Here is a 25,016-nt window from a genome sequence, read left to right as displayed (position 1 = left end):
AATTTTCCCCTTAATGGAGGGAAGAAGATGCCATATGTTTTTCACAGGTAACTCGAAGTTTCTCTCCAGAGACCCCTTCTTTATGAGTGTTTTTCTTTAACCTTAACAGCATACACCGCTGCCCATCTTTCCCCTAAAAGGCTTATAATCAGAAAATGTGACCTATTTCTGAATTAACTAAATTTGAAAATGATTAAGTTTAACTTCAACTAACTGTGCATTTAATATCTGTCCCTTAGGTCCTCGGCCTGTTTCAGAGCCCAGAGCACCCAATCGGATGTTAAAGAGTTTCAAGTCTAGTGAAGAAGGTTGATGTTCACACAACTACCTCTAGAAGAATGCAGAGTAAGTGAAATTCTATGATGGCAGGGAAACACACACAAATTGAAAAGGTTTATAGGCAGGAGCTGTTAACATCCAGGAAGTATAAGGGGGCAAAAAAAAAAAAAAAGAGGATGTTTGATGGTCAGGTCTTAAAAGATGAGCCGGGGTGACTCAGTGGCTCAAGAGATCAAGTCTTGATTTCGGCTCAGGTCATGATTCGCAGTTTGTGAGATTGAGCCCTGCTGGGCTGACAACTCAGAGCCTGTTTGGGATTCACTCTCTCCATCTCTCTCTGCCCCTCCCCCGCTCATTCTCACTTCTCTCATTCTCTGTCTCTTAAAATAAATAAATAAACTTAAAAAAAGAAAAAAAGATGAGAGGTGCCTGGGTGGCTCAGTCGGTTGAATGTCCAACTCTTGATTTCGGCTCAGGTCATGATCTCACAGTTGGAAAGTTCAAGCCCTGCGTCAGGCTCTGCACTGACAGTGAGGAGACTGCTTGGGTTCTCTTTCTCTTCCCGTCTCTCTCCTCCCTCCCCTGCTTGTGTGTGTGCACCCTCTCTCAAAATAAGTAAATAAACTTTAAAAAAAATGAAGGGGAATTCTAAAGGAACACAGAGAAAGGAAGAAGATTCCAGGTGAAGGCAATAGTTTGATAAAAGGTTACAGAAGAATGCAGGCTTCTGTCTCGTTCTGTGGTGCTGTAAACACATTAAGACAGAGTCTGGCAAAGTAGATATGGGCAAATCCTGCTTAATTACTCCACTTTTTAAGAATTAACTCTACCAAAAGTCACTGAACTGTGAGATTTGCCCTTTAATAATTAATTTATAAAGTTTTTTTGGGTTTGCATACATAATTTTTCGTAACTTTACTCAGGGGAAATGTATATAAAAGAAGCCACATCCACTTAAGATGTGCAATTTGTGCACTCTGACAGATGAATACGTCCATGAAACTGCCGCCCCGGTCAAGATAGTGAATGTACCCTGCATTCTCAGAAGTGCAGCCCACCTTTGCTCTTAGTCACAAAGCGATCCAGATTTTGTCATTATAGATTATTTTTTTTGGCTTTTAGAATTTTGTATCAATGGAATTGTAAAGTATGGACACTTTGGGTGTCTCCCTTCTTTCACTCTATATAATGGATTGGGGAATGACATCAGGTAAGTGTAAGCTTAACTATTTGAGAATCTGACCAATGATTTTACAGGTGGTATTACTGTTTCACATTTCTACCTGCAGCGTAGAAGAGTTCAGTGGCTCTACATGCTTGCCTGCAATTAATATTTCAGTCTTTAGAAGGAAAAAAGGCAGTTCTGGAGAGTAGGTCATGATATTTCTTTGTGGTTTTTTTTACTTGAATTGTCCTGTGAACTAATAATTTTTAGCATCTTTTCATGTGCTTATTGGCTATTTTTAAACCTTGTGAAATATCTGTTTGAATCTTTTCTCTATCATCTATTAAGTGGTTTGTCTCTTAATATAGAATTTTAAGAGTTATCTGTATATTTTGGTTACAATTTCTTTGTAAGAATCATTTTTTCAAATATTTTTTCCTGTCTTAAGTCAGCCATTTTGGTTTTGTTAATGTTATCTTTTGAAGAATCAAATAATATAATCTTAATAAAGTATAATTTTATCAAATTTTTAATGATTTATGTCCTATTTAAGGAAACATTGTTTAATCCGGTACTGCATAAATATCTTCTCCTATGTTATCGTTCAGAAATTCTATAGGATTAGCTTTCATATTTTGATTTATCATTCAAGCTAATTTTTAGATATAGTGTAAAGTAAAAAGTTGATTCTCATTTTTGCATATAGGTAGTTTTTTCCATTAATATTAGTGTGAAAAAGTTTTTTTCTATATAAGTGCCTTAAGAACTTTGTAAAAACTCCATTGTCCATAAATTTGTTGTCCTATTTCTGGACTTTCTACTCTGTTTCTTTAATCTACCTGTATTTTTTGCTAGTTCCATATGTCTTGACTATGTAACTAACAGTAAGTCTGAAATCAGATAGACAACATACAAATCTATCATGGACAATGAAAGAGAGAGAGAGAGAGAGAGAGAGAGAAATTACAAACACCCCTCGCAAACATAGATGCAAAAATAACAAAATATTAGCAAATCAACTCAAACAATATGTAAAAAAGAAATTTTACATAGAATTTATCCCAGAAAATCAATTAGGTTAACATTTGAAAATCAATAAGTATAATTTACCATATCAAACATGTTTAAACATGAAAACCATGGGATCATTTTCAACTATAGGTAAAATGCATTTGACAAAATTCAACATACATTTGGGGTAAAAAACTATTATTACTTAGTTTTATATATAAGTATATTACTTATAGTTATAAAAAACTATGATTATTATTACAACATATTACTAACAGAAAAGAATATTCTCAAGTAGAATATTACATCTAGCAACTTCAGAATAAATATTTTTCAAGTGCACATAGAACATTCATTAAAGAGAAATATATTCTGAGTAATATAATAAGCCTCAATAAATTAACATTTGTTAAAATCATGCAAATTATATTTTTAATAATAGATATCTAGGAAAAGCTACTGTAGTGGGAAATTAAACAGCATAAATTTAAAATTATACAAGAGAAAAAGACAAAATGTTAAGGGAAATTAAGTTATATTTTGAGGTTGGGGTGCCTGGGTGGCTCAGTTAAGTGACCCACTTCGGCTCAGGTCATGATCTCACAGCTCTTGGGTTCAGGCCCCACGGGTCGGGCTCTGTGCTGACAGCTTGGAGCCTGGAGCCTGCTTTGGATTCTGTGTCTCCCTCTCTCTCTGCTCCTCCCCTGCTTACGCTCTGTCTCTCTCTCAAAAATAAATAAACATGAAAAAATTATTTTAAAAAAAGATATATTTTGAGGTAAATGATAAAATATATCAAAATTGGTGAGATACAAAGTATTACTTAAAGGGAAACTTATTTTAGAAATCAAAGTATCAATCAAACCAAAAGCTAGCCCTGGAAAAAACAAACTAATTAACAAGATCTTTTAGCTATACTGATGAAGAAAAAGAATATAAATCACCAAATCAGCAATGAAAAAGGAATTATCACCACAGTTCATACAGACATTAGACAGATAATGAGAGAACATCATGAAAACCTCATGCCAACAAATTTTAAAATTGACATGAAAGGGACACATTTTCTTGAAAAATCCAACCTTTTAAAATTGATACAAAAAGAAACAAAGAATCTGCAAGCCCAGTATATATGAAATAAATTGAATTGCTTATAAAAATCATTCAAATAAACCTCAAGAATCATATAGTAAGATCTGTCAAACATACAAGGAAGAAATAACATAAACTGTTTCAGAAAACACAAGAATGAGAATCACTGGCTAAGACTAACTTGTGTTTGAAGCCAGAAAATCTCTAATACCAAAGCTGATAAAAAAAATTATATGACAAAAGAGAAAACTATCAACCAGTGTCTTCACAAATACAGACCCAAAATTCCTTGACACAACACTAATAAACCATAACTAAAATATTTTTAAAATATATTTTAGGAGCACCTGGGTGGCTCAGACAGTTAAGCATCTGACTCTTGATATCAGCTCAGGTTGTGATCTCTCTGTCATGAGGTCAAGCCCCACATCAGGTTCCACACTGAGCAAAGCCTGCTTGGGATTCTCTCTCTTCCTCTCTCTATGACCCTCCCTTGCTTGCTCTTTCTCTCTCAAAATAAATAAATAAACTTAAAAGAATAAATAAAATATGTTTTAAAGTATATTACACTTCAACCAAGGAGAATTTATTTCAGATAGTTTGCATTCAAAAATCAATCAAAGGTACACCAGTATTCATAGCAGCAATATTTGTGAAAGTCAGAAGTCAGTCAGCAAAAGGCTAAAAAACAATGGACCATTTTTTATCTTTAGGGTAGGCAAAATGTTAAAAGACTAACAATACCGAAATATGTGGTACCAAGAAATCATTGTATATTTCTAGTGAGAATGGGAACCAGAACAACCACTTTAGAGACTTTTGGTGTGTTTCAGCAAAGTGTAAAACAACCAAATAATTCTGCTTTTAAGTACATATCCTAGTGAAACTCTAACCCACGTCTACAGGAGAAATGTATCAGAATATGTATAGCATCTTTTGTAGTAGTAAGAAAACTGGAAACAACTCAAATGTCCACTGAAGAGAGAGAACCAGGGGCGCCTGGGTGGCTCAGTCGGTTAAGCGTCCGACTTCGATCGGGTCATGATCTCACGGTCCGTGAGTTCGAGCCCCGCGTCGGGCTCTGCGCTGACAGCTCAGAGCCTGGAGCCTGTTTCAGATTCTGTGTCTCCCTCTCTGTCTGACCCTCCCCCGTTCATGCTCTGTCTCTCTCTGTCTCAAAAATAAACAAACATTAAAAAAAATTTTTTTTTAAAAAAAAGAGAGAGAACCAAAGTGTCATATGTTCATGTGATGGAATATTATGTGACAGTAAAAACAAAGCAAATGTGGCTGCATGGACAAAAATAAATCTCCCAAAATGTTTTAGAAAATTGTGCAGAACTGTTCACAGCAAGAATAATAATTACATGAAGTCTGAAAGCACTTCATAATTGAATAATTCATTTTTAGGAATAGATAAATAAGTCTACAGCAAGAGAAGGATAAAACAGTTCAGGAAGAGAGGCAAGGTAATGGATCTCAGAGAGTTCACAGGAAGTTCATAAATTATTGGCAGTGTTCTTTTTCTTAAGATAGGCAGTGTGTAGATGAGTGTTCATTCTATTTATTAGTCTCTATAACTTAGATAAACCTCATGTCTCAAATACAAGAAAAAAAATACTAGGGCAGACTCCATGTCTCTTGGGTATTAGCCCAGCTATTAATCATTTTTCCATTCTTCATACATCTGCTATTTATTTCATGTAGCAAACACTAAGAAAAGTGTTTCTCTTGAGAGGAAGAAAACAAAATCTCTTTGTTTGCTTTGCCATTATTGATGATGCTAATTGTAATATTGTTTTGAAAAATAATGTTCAAAATCCCTGTCTTATTTTACTTCCTCTGGAGCTAGGATAAGGACATTTTTTCTCATTTCTAGAAATTAATTGCTTACATTTCTCCCCACATCAGGCGGACAGCAGATATTGTGCATGTGTCAGTCATAATTTAACAGAGGAGAATTTGCATCTTTGAATGTGTCTCTCCCTTGTGAGTATCTGCACATTGGGAATAGTTGGAAACAATATCACCATGAAACAAAATGCAGGCATTCTGAAATGTTTGCAATGTTGTCTTTGTTTTCCTTTCTGGAGCCTAATTCCCCAATGCTACGTCTATGTCGTCTTTTTTCGTGACAGGAAGATTAATAGTGAGCATCACATATACATTTTTGCTAGGCCATAGGTTATAGAGGACACACTGTGACCAGCCTTATTTGCTAATCAAGACAGAACTTGATGCCAGCAAGATTTATCTGGAGATGAGCTTTGTAAGAGGAACAGTTTGACCTGAGTAATCACAGGGAGTGTGCATTGCTTTGACTTTAAAGTTTGACAGCTGGGATTTATGACAAGCTCAAAGCAGTTCCCATCAACATCATCCGTGGCATGCAAGGAGGAAATTTGATAGTGTACAGGACCAATTTTCTATTTCCCCATATTTATCTGAATTGGCAACTAAGAAACTTCCTCTAGTAGCTGTTGGCAATTTCAAATCAGATACTCTGTTCCTGTCACTACAAAAAGCTCCATTGGAATTACTGACAATTGAAATCATGCATAGTGCATATGCTACAATGTTTAGTCAGCATGTGCAGGTATGGCCTTGTGGGATGTTCCTTTGCTTGTGACACAAGTGTTTGAGAAGCCCATATGACATTTTTCTTGGCTGGTAATGCAATAATATTTCTATGCATTTATTTGTGCATAAAATAGAAAATACAGAAAACTAAAATACCATCCAAATTTGGGGTAAGAGTTCACCTACTGTCAAATAGCACTAAGCCAAATGAAATCTCATTTTATCTAACAATATTTGTATAGTGCTGTGAATAAGAAACACCTTTGGGAAAGTACATGCTTTCCGCTCCTTATTTACTTCACAATAATTAGTTAATAATGTGTCCTCTGCTCATTGATATTAACATCTGAGAAAAATGAAAAATGCACATGGCATGCTTGTTTATGTTGGAAAATCATAAGGAATGTACAAAAACAAAACTCCACTAGAACTAATAGTTGAATATGCCAAGATTGCAGTATCCAATATACAAAAATCAATTGTAGTTCTATACACAAGCAACAATTAATTGGAAAATACAGTAAAGCTATTATTTATAAACTGTAGCAAAACCAATCAACTATTTTAAAAATAAAGTTAGTAAAATATGTGTAAGACCCAAAAACTGGAAGCTACAAAACATTGATGAAATAAATAAAGGAAGACCTAAGTAAACTGATATACCATGTTCATGGATTGAAAGATTCAGTACTGATACTCAGACATGAATTCTATATAAATTCATCGGTATATATTCACTACAACCCCAGTGTAAATTCTCTTGGGCTATTTTATAGAAACTAATAAGTTAACTCTGTAATTTATATGGGTATGCAAAGGACATAAAGCAGTCAAAAACAATATTGATAAAGGAGGCAAAAGTTTGAGAGGTTCACCAACCTGATTTCAAGACTCAAGATAAAGTAACAGGAAACAAGACAGTTTAAATACTGATGTACATGGAGACAGATAGATCAGTGCCACAGAACTGGGAGTTCAGAAACAGATCCACATATAGATTGATTTTCGCAATGGCAACAAGTTAATTCAATGGGAGAAAGGGTAGTCTTTCAACCACTGATTCTGGAGAAACTAGATATCTATTTTAGAAAGAAAAAGAACTTTTTTTAAAAAAAGAAAAAGAAATTTAATTCCATTCTCAAATCATACATGCAAAAAAGATAATTTGAGATAGATCACAGATCTAAATGTAAAAGCTAAAATTATAAAACTGTAAGAAAAAAGAAGAGAATATTTTTGTAACAGAGAGTAGGCAATACTCTCTTTAAAAGGGACACAAAGGCACTATAATTAAAGAAGAAAAATGATAAATTGGGTTTCATTAACACACTTAACACATTTACTCTTCAAGAAAAAAAATAAGAAAATGAATAGGCAAGCCACAGAGTGGGTGACAATTTTTGCAATACAGATATCTTACAAATGACTTGAATCCAGTATATATAAACAACTTTTAGAACATATGAAGCAGAAGACAAAATAAAAAGAGACAAAAGAATTCAGACAATTTAGAAAAGAAAACAGAATGACCAATAAGTACATAGTAAGGCTTTAACATCATTAGCCATCATAAACAAAAATTGAGGGGTGCCTGGGTGGCTTAGTCGGTTGGGTGTCTTAACTTCAGCTCAGGTCATGATCTTGCTGCTTGTGGGTTCCAGCCCCGCGTTGGGCTCGGAGCCTGCTTTGGATTCTGTGTCTCCTTTTCTCTCTGTCTCTCTCTCTCTATCTCTCTCTCTCTTTCTCTCAAGTAAATAAATATTTAATTTTTTTAAATAAAAATTTAAAACAGAATATGTTACCATTAGACCCCCATTAGAATGGCCAAATTTTTAAAAGATTGAAACATCAAATTTGATAAAGGTGTGGAGCAGCATGAACCCTCATATATTACTTGTGGAAATTTAAAACACTAGCCCTTTATTAAACAGTTTTGTGATTTTTTTCTATAAAGTTAAAACACACACTTACCGGGGCGCCTGGGTGGCTCACTCGGTTAAGCGACCAACTTCGGCTCAGGTCATGATCTTGTGGTTTGTGAGTTCGAGCCCCGCGTTGGGCTCTGTGCTGACAGCTCGGAGCCTGGAGCCTGTTTCAGATTCATGTCTCCTCTCTGACCCTCCCCCATTCATGCTCTGTCTCTCTCTGTCTCAAAAATAAAATAAACATTAAAAAAAATCACACGCACACTTACCATATAACTGAGGAATTCCTTAGGTAATTCCTAGGTATTGTCTAAGAGAAATTTTAAAAAAATCCACAAAATACTGTAGAAGAATATTCAGGGCAGCTTTATTTAGGGTGAATAGATAAACCAATAGTGACCTACTTATTCAGCGGACTACTAGTCTCCGGTAGTAACACTGATAAAGCAACAGCACGGATAAATCTCAGTAGCATGTTGAGAGAAGAAAAGGCCAGTCACAAAGAGTACACATCCTACCATTTTATTTATATGTCGTTCTTGAAGAGTCAAACGAAGTTATGATGTTAGAAATCTTACTAATGGTTGTCTCAGTTGTCGTGGCGTAGGGTGGTGATTACAAAGGAACATTAGAGAACATTCTGGCATGGTGAAAATATTCCACATATTGATTGGAGTGTTATCCTAATGTATATGTTCATCAGAATTCCTAAAATGTTCATTTAAAACCTGTACCTTTTATTATACCTTAATTATAGCTCAATAAACTTATTTTTAATGTGAAAGAGGAACTGTAATAAATCATAAGATATTTAAAAAGTGTAACAATCAAATATAATGTAGAACCTTTTTGGGATCTTGATTCAAATGAGTTAACCATAAAAGACATTTTTGAGACAAGTGGAGAATTTAATGAGGACTCAGTATAAGATTTTATTAAGATACTAATATTAATTTTGTTAGGCATGACGATGGCATGCGGTTATGTAAAATAATGCCCTTATTTGGCAGAGATAAATACCTAACTATTTATGGATAAAATGATATGATGTCTTAGAGATGCTTTAAAATACTCAAGGAAAAATGAGAGAATAGATAAAATTAAGAGTAATAAATTGTTGGCAAATGTTGAAGCTGGATTATCGTTACATGGGATTCCTTATATTCATCCGTATATTTCATGTATCTGGAAAATCTTTCACAACGAGAAGTTAAAAATTCTGGTACTATTAGCGTAGGTGTTGGCAAACGACATATTTTTTTTCATCTAGAAATATAAAATTCATCCTGGAGCACATTATCTAAGAAAAGAAAATTGTAAAATGTATTGTCCACCAAGATCCTCTTCTGCATTTCCATCTCTGGTATCTCGTAAGAGTTCATTACCTGTCTGTACATAACACATTAAATGAGTGAGAGGTACTGTACAGTTGACAAATGTTGCTTCCAAATGTTTTTCTCCTGACGATCTGTCCATCACCTCTTTTACCACACATCTTTCATCTGTATAAAAGATTTTGTGAAAAGCGATACCCACTTTCTTATTCAAATCATAATATATCCAAGTTATGTGTGCCTTTTGAGTGTGTCCAAAGCTAAATTACACCTGATACCCATCCCATCTTTGAAAAGTGGCTTAATTTGGGCACCCCTGAAGATGGAGCCTGAAACAGGAAGTTTCTTTGACAGATGACGCCATGCTTTCCAGAGTGTTCCTTCCAACTCACGGGAGGCTGGAGAGATTTTTCTACTGGCTCCTATTCCCACTAGTTGAAGGTTGCCTGAGACATTGACTGTACCCTCCCATGCCTCTCATCTTGCAGTTACAGGCTATGTTTGTGAAGTCCGAAAGGGCTACTGGCTCCTGAGAAAGCTGTGAGGCAAACAGAGCCGGGCAGTGCACCTCTGGGTGGGACAATGTCAGCATAGCATCACGGCCCACCAGAAATGTGGCGGAAATAAAAATGAGCAGAGGGAACGAGATGTGGGACAGTGAAAGCACATGCCACAGGGAATGTGCCAGGGTTTTCCGTTTGCCTGTTTCTTATTGAAAGAAGCATAGTCATTCCAATGTCAGGGTTCATTAAAAGTGCAGGTAGAAGGTACAGGGTAACAGAAATCATCGTGGTCTTCAGAATCAAAGATGACTCTATTGACTACATTGTTTTCCCACATTTTAGATACTAACTTGAGTATTCTCCCATTAATGATGTGCTGCTTATCTGCTAATGGATCTATATTATTATTTAAATGTTTTATGTCCTAGCTGCCAAGCAATGAGTGCCTTCTATATATAGGAAACTGTACTGAAAAAACAATGCATTTTTTTCCTGAGCATCACAACCCTAAAATGTAGATGTTATTACAACCCCACACATGTGTGATCTTTTGGCAATGTAAAAAAATGTCTTGTTTGGAGTCACTTGGTAGTAAGTGGCTGGCCATTTCTGAATCTAAAGCTCATATTCTTTTCAGCTCCATACCTCTCCTGCTTGACTTCAGGTACAGATGTTTTTGATGGCTCTGTGTACCAGATACTGGGTGACAAAGAGTAAATGTCATGAAATAGACTCTCCAAAGAGAGCTTGTCAAACGTTTCTCAAGCTTTGTTTGGGGGTAATTTCCTTCTTCCCATTGCTGTTATATACTATCATGAATATAATTGGGCCTGGGTCCTCTCTATATTCCAGATTTTTCTTAGAGAGATAAAAATACCAATGATGGAGCACCTGTAATAAACACCTGCCTAAGTGCAGAGAGGACTGGCAAATCAGGTCACTCCAATGTGCATGCTAATAAGCCTCCTGAAATGCTATCCATGGCTTCAGGAGGAAAGAAAAGCATTTAATGTTTCCCTTTCCACTCCTTCTCAGCATGTGATTATTGCTAAACCTTTCCTGCTTGGTATTTTTTCCTCCAATAGGCTAAAAATATGCAAATAATCTTTTTAATTGTTCATGAGAACTCATTAAATTTCCCTCTTATGATGAAATTTCATTCTCTTAATCAGCAGTTGTTTGGAACTTGGTAGATAAAAAAGTATCAGTATTAGCACACTGCATTAGGGTTTTTTTTATTATTATTATTTAACAAAAGGGAAATTTTAAACTGAAGTGATTGCAGAATTTAATTTAAAAACCATATTCCTTTTCCATCTAATTAGAATTTTAAAATGGTTTCTTGTATCAAAGCTAAACTATCTGACCTCCCTTTATAATATTCGTTGAGAATTCTGATTCTGTAAAGTATCACACATGAATATATGAAAATGTACCACTATTCTTTTTCTTTCTGGTACCTTCTCTTTCTGGTAAGAAATGTGAATCCCTGTTTTGAGAGAGGGAGGGGAAGAGAGCAAAGAGCCAAATTCACAGAATCTGCTGTATTTTCAATTAAAGACACGTTTGTCAGTGTCTGATCACCAGAATCCTGTGGGTGATGGAAGGCTGGAGTGATAAGAGATGAGGTTTCATCTGATAGACATCCCTCCACTAGAAAATAAGGAATCTGATTAATGATAGGCAGCATACTGGTTTATTTCCTTCACCTGTATTGGCTACCAAAGACACTAAATTATTTGACCAACTGTTCACCTTTGAGTAGTGGGAGTTAAGGAGAGATTGCTATGGATTGAGCAGAAATCCAACAGTGGGACCCTAATTATTGCAGTTTTCTGAGATGTAGACCCATTCCAGAGAATCGTGGTGTCTTCTAAACCAAAAATTCAAAAGTTCTTCAAGAACAGTATCAGTTTCAGTCTCAATCTATCTTTCAGTTCTTGCTTTGGTAATTGTACAAAGATTAAAATTGTTACATGGATATAGCAGGCCATCTGGGTCAGCTAAGATATATTCTTGCCATGATGGCAGAAGTTCGTAATGACCCAGAACTGGTTTCATAAGTGGGGTGGACAAAGGAAATAAGTGGCCCTTCCAGGAGAAGCAACTCATCATTGGTTTACTCGGGACTGAAGAAAAGAACTTCCTTCAATCTTAAGGCTGAAATTGTTTTTCTTTTTTCTGCTTTAGAAAATGGTGTGTTTTAATATACCAGTGCTGCTGTTAGTTGGACTGTAATTGAGCTAACATTTAGTGTCGGGCACTGAAGTTTCAAAATGAATAAATAAAACAAGGTCCTTCCCAGTTTATAGGTTAGGAGAGGACCATAATACAAGCCAGGCTGCGCCAGTGTTAGCCAAAGCACACAACATGCTTTCACGTAGTAGCTGCAACGTGCAAGGGAGAGGGTTAGGTAAAAGTTATATGAAGGAATCAGTTGTGCTTCCCTTTGCTTACCTGATTTCACCGCACTGGCCTCTTTTTTGTGTCTTCAGTGTATCTCAGCATGAGAACCTTTTCAGTTTTTCATCTATCAGGAAAGAGCTTTCCCTGGATAATTCCCTCCCTTGATGTCTGACTTCTTCTAGATGGTAACTTCAATGTCATTCCTCAGTGAGGCCTTACTGACTATCCTATAGCTAAATTCACTCTCCCTCTAACTTTAACCACTTCTAGTGCTTTACTCTTCTTTACTGCTGGGCATTATGAACTTAGTTGGTTATTTCTGTGTCTCCTATATAAGCACTTTGAAGGCAAAGGATTTCTCTATTTTGTTCCCTGATGCAACCTCATGTCTAAAGACATATAGCATATTCCCAAATATTTGTTGAATAAAAGAATATGATAGGAGGAAATGAGACGAACATAACATGGGGTATTTGGGCTGGGTATTGAAGAATTAACAGTTTCTACAACAGTGTGTAAAGCATAAGGGAAGGTTTTCCTGATTCAGCCTCAGTCCACTAGCACCCTGGTCCTTGGGGTAGGGCTTTCTCAGTGATTTCACTTCTCTCATAGTGGGAAGGATTCTCTTAAGTTTTGAATCCAGGATATTTTTCTGCCCTTCCCCTAAGATAGAGGTCCTCTCTCTCTCTCTTTCATTCCCACAGCTGCAATGGGTCTTCACGTGTGTCTTGGGGACCAAAGAGTTTGCCTTCCTTCACCAGGACTTAAGTTTTTTGTTCCATTGGGAGAAGAAAATGGGTCTTCCAGTAGTGGTTTCTGTCTTCCTTCCCAAAGCCCGGACCCGTGGGAGGCATTCTCCTGTTTCCTTGTTGCCCCTATCTTTCTCTTGAGCACCTACAGAAGTCCACAGAGAAGGATTTGCTAGTAAATGCAAATAACCCCATGTCTGTGGCTTCTAGAGCTTCTGTAATCTCATACCATCCCATACTTGGCCTCTAGCAGTCTATTAAAATTGTTAGCCAAATTCTTACCGATTTGTATGGCATCCCCATTCTCTTCCCATGCTTTGCCCTAGGTAATCCAGTGCTCACCTTCCTTTCTCTTGGAGGTCCTTGTTTCCTTTAGATTTAGAGCTAGTTACTCTGAGACCTCTGCCTTTCAAGGATTTCAAGAGAAGTTATGGTTTTAAAGATAGTCTGATTTAGCTTGTTATTAATATAGAAATTATCATTTCACAGGTTTCTATATCCTAAGTTGAAGCTTCTATTACTCTGGTTCTTTTAATTTTTATTTATTTTGACTGATTGCATTTATTGCTTGTCACTTGTATTTGGGTAAGTTGTTTCTTGTTTCTTTTAAATTTGATGGTTGTTTTATTCTTCAGATTCTTCTATATGCCAGAATATTTGAATGACATATGGCTAAGTATGAAACTCTACTAAATTAAACTTTTGTTTCTTTGGACATGTGACTCAGTATTAAAATGTGCTACTTGGAATGTTGATATCACTCTGATATTTCCTCTTGGATAAGTGACATGGTTTTTCTTTTTTTGGATGCCCCTTGGATTCCTTCTTTATCCTCAGAGGTGTTTTATTTTTCTAATGTCACTACAATATATGTTATTAGTAATTATTACATGTCATTTTCTCCCTCACACTGTACTTTTTTCTTGAAAGTCTGGTTTTTCTATACTTCAGGAAAAAATTCATGTACTAGATGGAGGAGAAGTAGGGGGATCCTGGGCTCTCCTTGTCCCTCAAACACAGCTGTGTGGAGGTGAGATCACTTGGAACACCAAGGAAATTGATCTGTGGAGTGGCATAAAGATTTCCACAATTGGAGGGAGACAGTGTGCCAGCTGGGAGGTTCATGGAAGTGAATTGGAAGAGAGAAAAATGGAGGTGCTGCAGAGGGGAGAGAACCCTTTCCATGGAAAGAAAAAAGGGAGAGAAAAAAAGAGGGGTTGAGAAAGTGTGGCATCAAGTTTACACAAGAAGAAAACCTCTCTGGACCATGGACTGGGGAGCAAGAAGTAACTGAGTGCAGGTTTTGTTGGTTTGTTTTTGTTTTTGTTTTTGTTTTTGTTTGTTTTTGTTTTGCAAACAGGGTTTGGAGCTCAGACTATGAGGTTTTAGAAATGCATGACTTTCTCTGGAGCAGAGCTGTGGTGCACATCCCTGGGGAGGAGGGTACTGGCCCCAGAGTGCATAGTGTGGTGTAGTGATCTCTGAGGTACACTGGGAGAGAACATTCCCCTTCCTGGAGTACTTATGGAAGAGGGTTCTTATGGAGTACTTATGGAAGAGTACTTATGAAGGACAAAAGACCCCGCGGGCACCAGCCAAAGGCTTTTCATCAGCAGAGGGCAGAGGCACACCCAGAGGGAATATAATCTTTGTTGCTTTTAGCATTGTTACACCATACTTCCACCCACTGTGCAGGCATGGAACTGTTTTCAGGGACAGAGGGCTTGAGACACAGCATGGAGAGGCTCTACTCCAGAGGAGGAGGGCAGATCTGCATGGTGCCAGGTCCTTTAAGACTTCCGGTTTTGAATCCTAGCTATGCATCAAAGAAAAAATGTAAAAGAGTAGCGATGCAAGGTGAGCTGCCTGCCCTGGCTATTCTGTGAGGGCTGCCTGAACATCAGGGGGTGTGAGATCCCCTGTCTGGGCAGGAGTGATTGGAGTGGTGCCATTTCTCCCCCATCACCAACACGGTGGAGCCAGCAGAGTGGGTCTCTCCTCCAGAAGACCAGCACAGTCAGCACCCCATGTGTACCACGTGTACTGAAAATCGAGTGCTTCAAAATGACACCTTTTTTTCTTTTGGAATCAGGCTCATAGATTCCTGTTTGTTTTTTTCTTTTCCTCTTCTCTCTCTCTCTCTCTCTCTCTCTGTCTGCAGTGGTTTTTTTATTCTTTTCCTTTTTCTTTCTTTCTTCTTCTATTCTTTTTTGTCCTTTCTTTTCCTTTGGAATCAGCCTTATAGTGTTTGAGCCTCTGTTTTTGTTGTTGTTGTTCCCTTTCCTTTTCTCTTTTTTGGAGGTCAGGCTTTCCCCCCTTTTTTCCAAGCTTAATTCAACCAAGAAATCAGAGCACTCCTAGTTAAAGTTCCAAATACTCCCCACTGCAAGCAAGGAGGAGCTTTGGAGAGAACTGACCATTGGGAAAGAAAAGCCAAAATGCAACCGCAGAGTGGACACAACATACACTAGAAACACTTCCTGGAGTGCCAGGTCCTGGATAGTGTATGACCCTCTTTATAATATAGCAGTATTCTCAGGTGCAGGATACATACCAAGCTTTTTTTTTTATTTTTTTTTTTAACATTTATTTATTTTTGAGACAGGGAGAGACAGCATGAATGGAGGAGGGTCAGAGAGAGAGGGAGACACAGAATCTGAAGCAGGCTCCGGGCTCCGAGCTGTCAGCACAGAGCCTGATGCGGGGCTCGAACTCACAGACCATGAGATCATGACCTGAGCTGAAGTCGGATGCTTAACCGACTGAGCCACCCAGGCGCCCCCATACCAAGCTTTTAAAACACACAAAAGACAGAAACTTGGCCAAAATGACAAGACACAGGAATTTTCCCCAAAAGAAAGGTCAAGAAGAAATCATAGCCAGGGACTTGCTCAAAACAGATATGAGCAATATATCTGAACAAGAATTTAGAACAACAGGCCTAAAACTAATAGCTGGGCTTGAAAATAAAGCATAGAAGACACCAGAGAAACCCTTGTTGCAGAGATCAAAGTCCTAAAGAGTAATCAGGCTGAAATAATAAATGCTATAGCTGAGATGCAGAACTGACTAGATACAGTCACAATGAGGATTGAAGAAGCAGAGGAGAAAATGGGTGACAAAAGATAAAATTATGGAAAATAATGAAGCTGAAAAGCAGAAGAAAAGGAAACTACTAGATCACGATGGGAGACTTAGAGAACTTAGTGATTCCATAAAATAAAACAATATCTGTATCATAGGAGGCCCAGAAGAACAGCAGGAAAATAGGACAGAAGGTTTATTTGAACAAATAATATCTGGGAACCTCCCTAATTTGGGGAAGGAAACAAGCATTCAAGTCCAAGAAGCACAAAGAAAGAAGTTCCCTCAAAAGCAACAAAAACAGGTCAACACCAAGATATATCATAGTGAAACTTGCAAAATACAAAGAGAATTCTGAAATCAGCTAGGGACAAAAGATCCTTAACCTACAAGAGTAGACACATAAGGTTAGTAGCAGACCTACCCACTGAAACTTGACAGGTCAGAAAGAAGTGCAGGAAACATTTAATGTGCTGAATGGGAAAAATATGCAGCCAAGAATTTGTTATCCAGCAAGGCTGTCATTCAGAATAGGAGAGATAAAGGCTTTCCCAGACAAACAAAAACTAAAGGAGTTTGTGACCACTAAACCAACTCTGCAAGAAATTTTAAGGGGGATGCTCTGAGTGGAGGAAAAAAAGGAAGACCAAAGCAACAAAGACTACAACTGACTGAAGAACATCACTAGAAAGACCAACTCTACAGGTAACACAATGGCACTAAATTCATAACTTTCAATAATTACTTTGAATGTAAATGTGCTACATTTTCCAATCAAAGGACATAGATTATCAGAATAGATTTAAAAAAGACTCATCTATATGTTGCCTACAAAAGACTCATTTTAGAACTAAAAACACCTGCAGATTGAAAGTGAGGGGACGGAGTACCATCTATCATGCTAATGGATGTCAAATGAAAGCTGGAGTAGCCATACTCATATCAGACAAAGTGGATTTTAAAATAGACTATAACAAGAGATGAAGAGGGGCATTATATCGTAAGTGTCTATCCATAAAGAAGATCTAACAATTGTAAATACTTATGCCCCCAACTTGAAAACCAAAATATATAAATCAATTAGTAACATAAAGAAACTCATTGATAATAATACCATAATAGTATAGAATACTTTACTTATAGCAATGGACAGATAATCTAAGCAGAAAATCAACAAGGAAACGATGACTATGAATGACACACTGGACCAGATGGACTTAACTGATATATTCAGAACATTTCATCCTAAAGCAGCATAATACACATTCTTTTTGAGTACACATGGAAAATTCTCCAGAATAGATCACATACTAGGTCACAAATCATCCCTCAACAGGTACAAAAAGATCAAGATCATACCATGCATATTTTCAGATCACAATGCTTTGAAACTTGAAGTCACCACAAGAAAAAATTTGGAAAGCCCTCAAATACATGGAAGTTAAAGACCATCCTATTTAAGAATGAATGGGTTAGCCAGGAAATTAAATAAGAATTAAAAAAAAAAGACTATGGAAGCCAATGAAAATGAAAACACAACAGTCCAAACCTTTGGGATGCAGCAAAGGCAGCCCTAAGAGGAAAACACATTGCAATTCAGGCCTATCTCAAGAAGCAAGAAAGGTCCCAAATACACAATCTAACCTTAGTCCGAAAGAATCTAGAAAAGGAGCAGCAAATGAAGCCTAAATCCAGCAGAAGAAGAGAAATAATAAAGACTGAGCAGACATAAATGATATAGAAACAATAACCACAACAACAACAAAAACCCACCCAGTAGAACAGATCAATGAAACTAAATGTTGGTTCTCCGAAATAACAAAAAAAATTGATAAATTCCCAGCCAGACTTACTAAAAAGAATAGAGAAATGTCCCAAATAGATAAAATAATGAATGAAAGAGGAGAAATCACAACCAATACCATAGAAATACAAACAATTATAAGAGAATACTATGAAAATTTATATGCCAAAAAACTGAGTAATTCGGAAGAAATAGATAAATTCCTAGAAACTCATGCACTACTAAAACTGAAACAGAAAGAAATAGAAAATTTGAACAAAGAAATTTAATCAGTTATCAAAAATCTCCCAACAAACAAGCATCCTGGGCCAGATGACTTCCCAGGGGAATTCTACCACACATTTAAAGAAGAGTTAATACCTATTCTTCTCAAACTGCTCCAAAAATAGAAATGGAAGGAAAGCTTCCAAACTCATTCTGTGAAGCCAGCATTACCTTGATTCCAAAGCCAAAAAACCCACTAAAAAGGAGAATTATAGGCCAATATCCCTGATGAAAATGGATGCAAAAATTCTCAACAAGATACTAGCAAATTGAATTCAACAGTACATTAAAATAATTATTCACCATGTTCAAACAGGATTTATTCCAGGACTACGGGGCTGGTTTAATATTCACAAATCAATCGTGATTCACCACATTAATAAAAGAAAGGAAAAGGACCATATTATCCTCTCAATAGATGCAGCTAAAGCATTTGACAAAATACAGCATCCCTTTTTGGTAAAACCCTCAAAAAAGTAGGGATATAAGGAATATACCTCAACATCATAAAGACCATATATGAAAGACCCACAGCTAATATCATCCTCAATGATGATTAACTTTCCCCCTAAGGGCAGGAACGCGACAGGGATGTCCACTCTCATCACTGTTGTTCAACATAGTACTGGAAATCCTAGCCTCAGCACTCAAACAACAAAAATAAAAGGCATACAGATTGGCAAGGAAGAAGTCAAGCTTTCACTCTTCATAGATGACATGATACTCTACATGGAAAACCCGAAAGACTCCACCAAAAAAACTGCTAGAGATGATACATGAATTCAGCAAAGTCACAGGATACAATATCAATGTACAGAAATTGGTTTCATTTCTATACACCAGTAATGAAGAAGCAGAAAGAAATCAAAGAATCAATCCCATTTATAATTGCACCAAAAGCCATAAGACATCTAGGAATAAACCTAACCAACGTGGTAAAAGATCTGTGTGCTAAAAACTATCGAATGCTTATGAAAGAAATTGAAGAAGACACAAAGAAATGGAAAAACATTCCATAATAATGGATTAGAAGAACAAATATTGTTAAAATGTCTATACTACCCAAAGTGATCTACACATTCAATGCAATTTCTATCAAAATAACACCAGCATTCTTCACAGAGCTAGAACAAACAATCATAAAATTTGTATGGAACCAGCAAAGACTCTGAATAGTCAAAGTTGTTGAAAAAGAAGACCAAAGCTGAGGGCATGACAATTCCAGACCTCAAGCTGTATTACCAAGCTGTAATCATCAAGAAAGTATGGTACTGGCACAAAAACAGGCACATAGATCACTGGAACAGAATAGAAAACCCAGAAATGGACCCACAAATGTATGGCCAACTAATCTTCAGCAAAGCAGGAAAGAATATCCAATGGGATAAAGACAGTCTCTTCAGCAAATGGTGCTGGGAAAACTGGACAGCGACATGCAGCAAAATGAAACCACTTTCTTTACACCATACACAAAAATAAATTCAAAATGATTGAAAGACCTAAATGTGATATAGGAAGCCATCAAAATCCTAGAGGAGAAAACCAGCAGCAACCTCTTGGACCTCAGTTGCAACAATTTATTACTAGACATGTCTCTGAAGGCCAGGGAAACAAAAGCAAAAATGAACTATTGGGACCTCATAAAGATAAAATGCTTCTGCATAGTGAAGGAAACAATCAACAAAACTAAAAGGCAACCAATGGAATAGGAGAAGATATTTGCAAATGATATATCAGATAAAGAGATAGTATCCAAAATCTTATCAAAGAACTTATCAAACTCAACACCCCAAAATCAAACACCCCAAAATCAAATAATCCACTGAAGAAATGGGCATAAGACATGAATAGACCCTTTTCCAAAGAAGACATCCAAATAGCTAACAGATACATGAAGAGATGCTCAACATCATTCTTTATCAGAAAAATACAAATCAAAACCACAATGAGATACCACCTCACACCTGTCAGAATGTCTAAAATTAATAACTCAGGAAACAACGGATGTTGGTGAGGATGCAGAGAGGGGGGAATCCTTTTGCACTATTGGTGGGAATGCAAACTGGTGTATCCACTCAGGAAAGCAGTATGGAGGTTCCTCAAAAACTTAAAAATAGAACTACCCTATGACCTAGCATTTCACTACTGGGTATTTATCCAAAGGATACAAAAATGCTGATTTGAAGAGGTCCTTGCACCCCAATGTTTATAGCAGCACTATCAACAATAGCTAAATTATGGAAATAGCCCAAATGTCCATCTACTTATGAATGGAAAAAGAAGATATTATACATATATACACACACTTGGTGACCGAAAAGAATGAAATCTTGCCATTTGCAACAATGTGGATGGAACTAGAATGTATTATGCTAAGTGAAATAAGTCAGCAGAGAAAGACAAATATCCTATGATTTCACTCATATGTGGAATTTAAGAAACAAAACAGATGAACATAAGGGAAGGGAAGGAAAATAAGATAAAAACATAGAGGGAGGCAAACCACAAGAGAACAAACTGAGGGCTGCTGGAGGGAAGGGGAGTGATGGAATGGGCTAAATGGGTGTTGGGCATTAAGGAGGGCCCTGGTCGGGTCGAGCGCTGCGTGTTACATATTAAGTGACGAATCACTGGGTTCTACTTCTGAAATCAGTATTACACTGTATGTTAAGTAACTTGAGTTTAAATTAATTAATTAAAAATAAAGAAACAAACAAACCTTCCCAGCTTCAAAGAAAAAAAAAATTTCAAGTGCTTATTTTTTCTCTTCTTTAATCATATAACTATGCACACATCCTATTTCTTCATCTGTCTTTTATATATTTTATTTTTCCTGTTCATTATTTTACTGCTAACTTTTTTCCACTTAATTTTGCATGAGTTTGTTCAAGTCTAGCCTTGCCTTGTCTGTACTTTTACCATTATCTACGTTACTTTTTGTTGCCTCTAAAGTAGCATTAATTTTAGTAACAATGTAACCTTTTATTTTCTAATTCAGCACTCCACTTTCTATCTTTATCCTGTTTTTGATATATGTCTTTAGATCTATTTCAGTTTTCTTTTTTCTAAGAAATCTATGAGTTATGGAAATGTCCTAATATTTTCTTCTAAATCCTGTGACAATTTTTCTGATATGTTTATCTTCATTTTGTTTTTATGTCTCTTACTTTTTGAATTATATTTAGTTTCAAATCCTATGATTTCCTTTCTAATTATTACTGATTTTTTTCATGGAGCATTTCAATTTGAAATGGATTTTACTAAGTCATGTGTTAGAAAAGTAGAGGAGGGAGCGAACGCTAAGTAGTCAGAACTTTCAATTAGGGTTTTACTCCCCACACCAGAGATACTATTTCCTCTGCCCCAAGAGTATATCTAGTCCGGGTTTTGTGCATTCTCTGTGTTTGACCAAACAAATGGTTGATATCATTCACAATAAAACTTCTAAAATGTTACAGGCTATGATGCTCTATCACCCAGCTGTTTGAATCTCTTTAATCCATGCATTAGATGCGAGGAAGCAAGCTTACAAGATATTAGATTCCAGGCTCTTTGTCACCTTAGCTAATGCAAAATTAAGTAGAGATAGCCCAGGGTGCAGATTTGTGGGAATAAAAAAAAATGTAACCACTAGGGGCACCTGGGTGGCTCAGTTGGTTAAGCGTCCAACTTTGGTTCGGTTCATGATCTCAGGGTCCGTGAGTTCGAGCCCCGCGTCGGGCTCTGTACTGACAGCTCAGAGCCTGGAGCCAGTTTCAGATTCTGTGTCTCCCTCTCTCTCTGACCCTCCCCCGTTCATGCTCTGTCTCTCTCTGTCTCAAAAATAAATAAATGTTTAAAAATAATTTTTTAATGTAACCACTAGGTTTGAGAGTGATTTATTACACAATATGTAATTAGAAATATCATATATGGCCAATGTGAAGGAGACGTGTTTGAGTTCTGTATGCATTCCTCAATTTTGGTTCCTATGCATCTGAATTTGGTAGATAATCTTCACACAGTTAACAACAGGAAATAATAAATGTTCATTTTTGACAAGGAGATCTTAATTATATGCTTAGCTATACACTTAGGTACAGTGTGACTAATATTTAAGTTGTGGTTTGACCCTATGGCCACAGTTTTAACAGAACTATTAAGTCAATAGCTAAGTTTAAAAAGCCATAGTAGAATGTAGAAACCATTATTTAAAAAAATAATAATTAACAAAAAGGAAGAATTAAAATAGAATGAGCCATTTTATTTTTATTTTTTTTCAATATATGAAATTTATTGTCAAATTGGTTTCCATACAACACCCAGTGTAGAATGAGCCATTTTAAAGTTTTTCTGTCACCTTTATTTCTTTGACTATAGATTCACTAGTTTCTTTTCCACATAAGTAGAAAAGCATAGAGTTTTCTATATTAGACCTTACTCAAATCTTTCAAATATTTCTTAGAAGAGAACAATTCTTCTCAACTGTTCAACTGTTACAAAGGTTGTTTTTGCCCTATCTACTTAAAATATGAGAAAGTTTATGTAAGATGGCTTTAGAAAGATCCGATACTCTGCTGAACATAGAAATATGAAGCAAATTAGAATTAGCCCTGAAATGGCTAGTATTAATTTTCCAGAGCACATCACTGTTCCTGAAGTCTCGCAACCCACAGGCTGGTCAGTATATCAAAACACTGTTCATAGGCAACATGATTTAACAGCCACATGATAATGGCCACCATTATTTGGGTGACTTGAGAGTCCATTAAATGTAGTCCATGTAAATCTCTTCTTCTAGGTACCCTGGGTACTCAATAAAATTGCCTTCGATGTAGACTGTACACGAAAGATAAGAAGGAATGTGTTTCTTTTGGCACTCACTCAACTGATGAAACAAATGGATTGGCCAAGATTAAAAACCATAGTGACAGACTGAGGTCAGAAGTATGCTCGTCATCACATCAGGACTGCGAATCACATAATCCTAAGTTTATGATCTTCTGTTTCCTCACATTTCTCATCGGCACTCTTCCAGTGACGTGGGAGAGACCTGCTTTGGTTTTTCTTGCACATGATATTTTAATTGCAGAAATGCAATCCTCCCATGCAGTCCAGGTCTCAGACTGGACTGGACTCAGGCTGAAGACATTTCTATTATTGACATTGGGCCTTTGAATATTAATGTCACCTTAGTGGTGGCAGTGGAAGTAAATGACCTTTTGCTTTTTATTTTTTCAACATCTGAGTTATTTAGCAGAGTAGTAGTATTTAGCTCTAAGCCTCTAAGCCGCAAGTATCTCTTTTATGTTTAAATAACTAATCATGATTTATTTTCTTTGTAATTTCAAACTAGCGGGCCCCATAACAGAAGCCCAAAGCAGCACTGGGAAAATGATTCTGAACTTTCAGGAATGTACTCAGCTGCCTTATTTTTTTTTTTTTATTTTAATTTTTTTTTCAACGTTTTTTATTTATTTTTGGGACAGAGAGAGACAGAGCATGAACGGGGGAGGGGCAGAGAGAGAGGGAGACACAGAATCGGAAACAGGCTCCAGGCTCCGAGCCATTAGCCCAGAGCCCGACGCGGGGCTGGAACTCACGGACCGCGAGATCGTGACCTGGCTGAAGTCGGACGCTTAACCGACTGCACCACCCAGGCGCCCCAGAGCTGCCTTATTTTAAGATGATATGCAGAGAACTGTTGAGGAATAGAGCTTAGAAGGAATCTTTGGTGCATTTCATCGTTTTTCTATCTCCCTTTTTTTCTTCCCTAGATAATAATGAGTATCTGAAAAAAAAAAAAAAGTGGGCTAAACAATGTGCTCCAAATGTATTGTATTTATCATTCAGTTAACCAGAAATATCTATTATTTAGCATTTTATTTACTTCTAATTAACACTCTAATAAAGTCTTGAAGTGCTGACAGATTCTTTAGGAACTCCTGAATCTATCAAAGATCAGTTTTAAGTCATCTAACCTTAGCATTGCAGTATGTTCTTGTGGTTCAGTACAAGACAGAAGAATAGGAACCTACAGGCCTCAGGGGAGGCCTGTGACTTAGAAGATGACCACCTCTTCATCCATTCAGACATCTTAAGAAACAACACAGTGCACAAGTTATTATGCCCAAAGCATCACTGGCACTACTCACATAATATCTAGTAGAATGGATTACATAAATAATATAATATTTAGTAGATAAAGTAAACCTCTTACTGATGAATAGGGAAATTGAATTAGTTGATGTTTATGATCCTTTGGGTTTGGACCATGACTTACTGTATACATATGTGTGTATGTTACATATTTCTTTGCTCATTCTCTATTTTTAATTGCTGATAGAATCCAGTCACATTCAGAACTTAGCATCCTTTTATTCTGACCCTCAGAGTTCTCTGAAAGCCTGACATTAGGGACCAGATCTTTCTTATTGTTTGGAGGAGACAGTTGGAAGGTTATGTTCTGTGGCTTCATATTTGAGGAGGATTCCTGCTCAGCAGAGTAGTAAGTTGCTCATGCTGTCATCAAGGTACAATAATTATCATCCAGAAGACAAGAAAATGCCTGAAGTTTTAGACCACACTCTGTCCTCCTTGGTTCTCCAATGACCAGCAGTTGTCACGGAGCACGCAGAAATTACTATGAGACCCAGCTCCCGGCCCCACGTCTGCTCCCTAGGACATAGGGAAAATGCCCTCTAGAGGAAAATGATGCAACCATAATTTAAGATACTGTGATTACAGTTTTTTAAAATCTGTTTTTCCCAGCTCTGCCATGGCTAAAACTCTTGCAAGATCCCTTGACAATATTGAAACTTAATGTCCTTTCTAAATGAAA

General features: G+C 36.7%; 1 long non-coding RNA gene across 1 annotated transcript in view; it reads left to right on the top strand.

Moving 5' to 3' along the window:
• The first annotated feature begins 238 nt into the window (after positions 1-238).
• The window catches only part of LOC128776974 (uncharacterized), a 69,898-nt gene continuing 45,120 nt past the window's right edge, over positions 239-25,016 (top strand). The window contains exon 1 of the long non-coding RNA XR_008422086.1: positions 239-345. This is a non-coding gene — a long non-coding RNA (uncharacterized LOC128776974). The remainder of the gene's footprint in view (positions 346-25,016) is intronic.

The sequence above is a fragment of the Panthera pardus genome, unplaced genomic scaffold (assembly GCF_024362965.1).
Source record: "Panthera pardus isolate Hobbes unplaced genomic scaffold, ASM2436296v1 HiC_scaffold_15, whole genome shotgun sequence".
NCBI lineage: Eukaryota > Metazoa > Chordata > Mammalia > Carnivora > Felidae > Panthera > Panthera pardus.
Note: the sequence above shows the minus strand (reverse complement) of the source record. Positions and strands in the feature narration are given on the sequence as shown.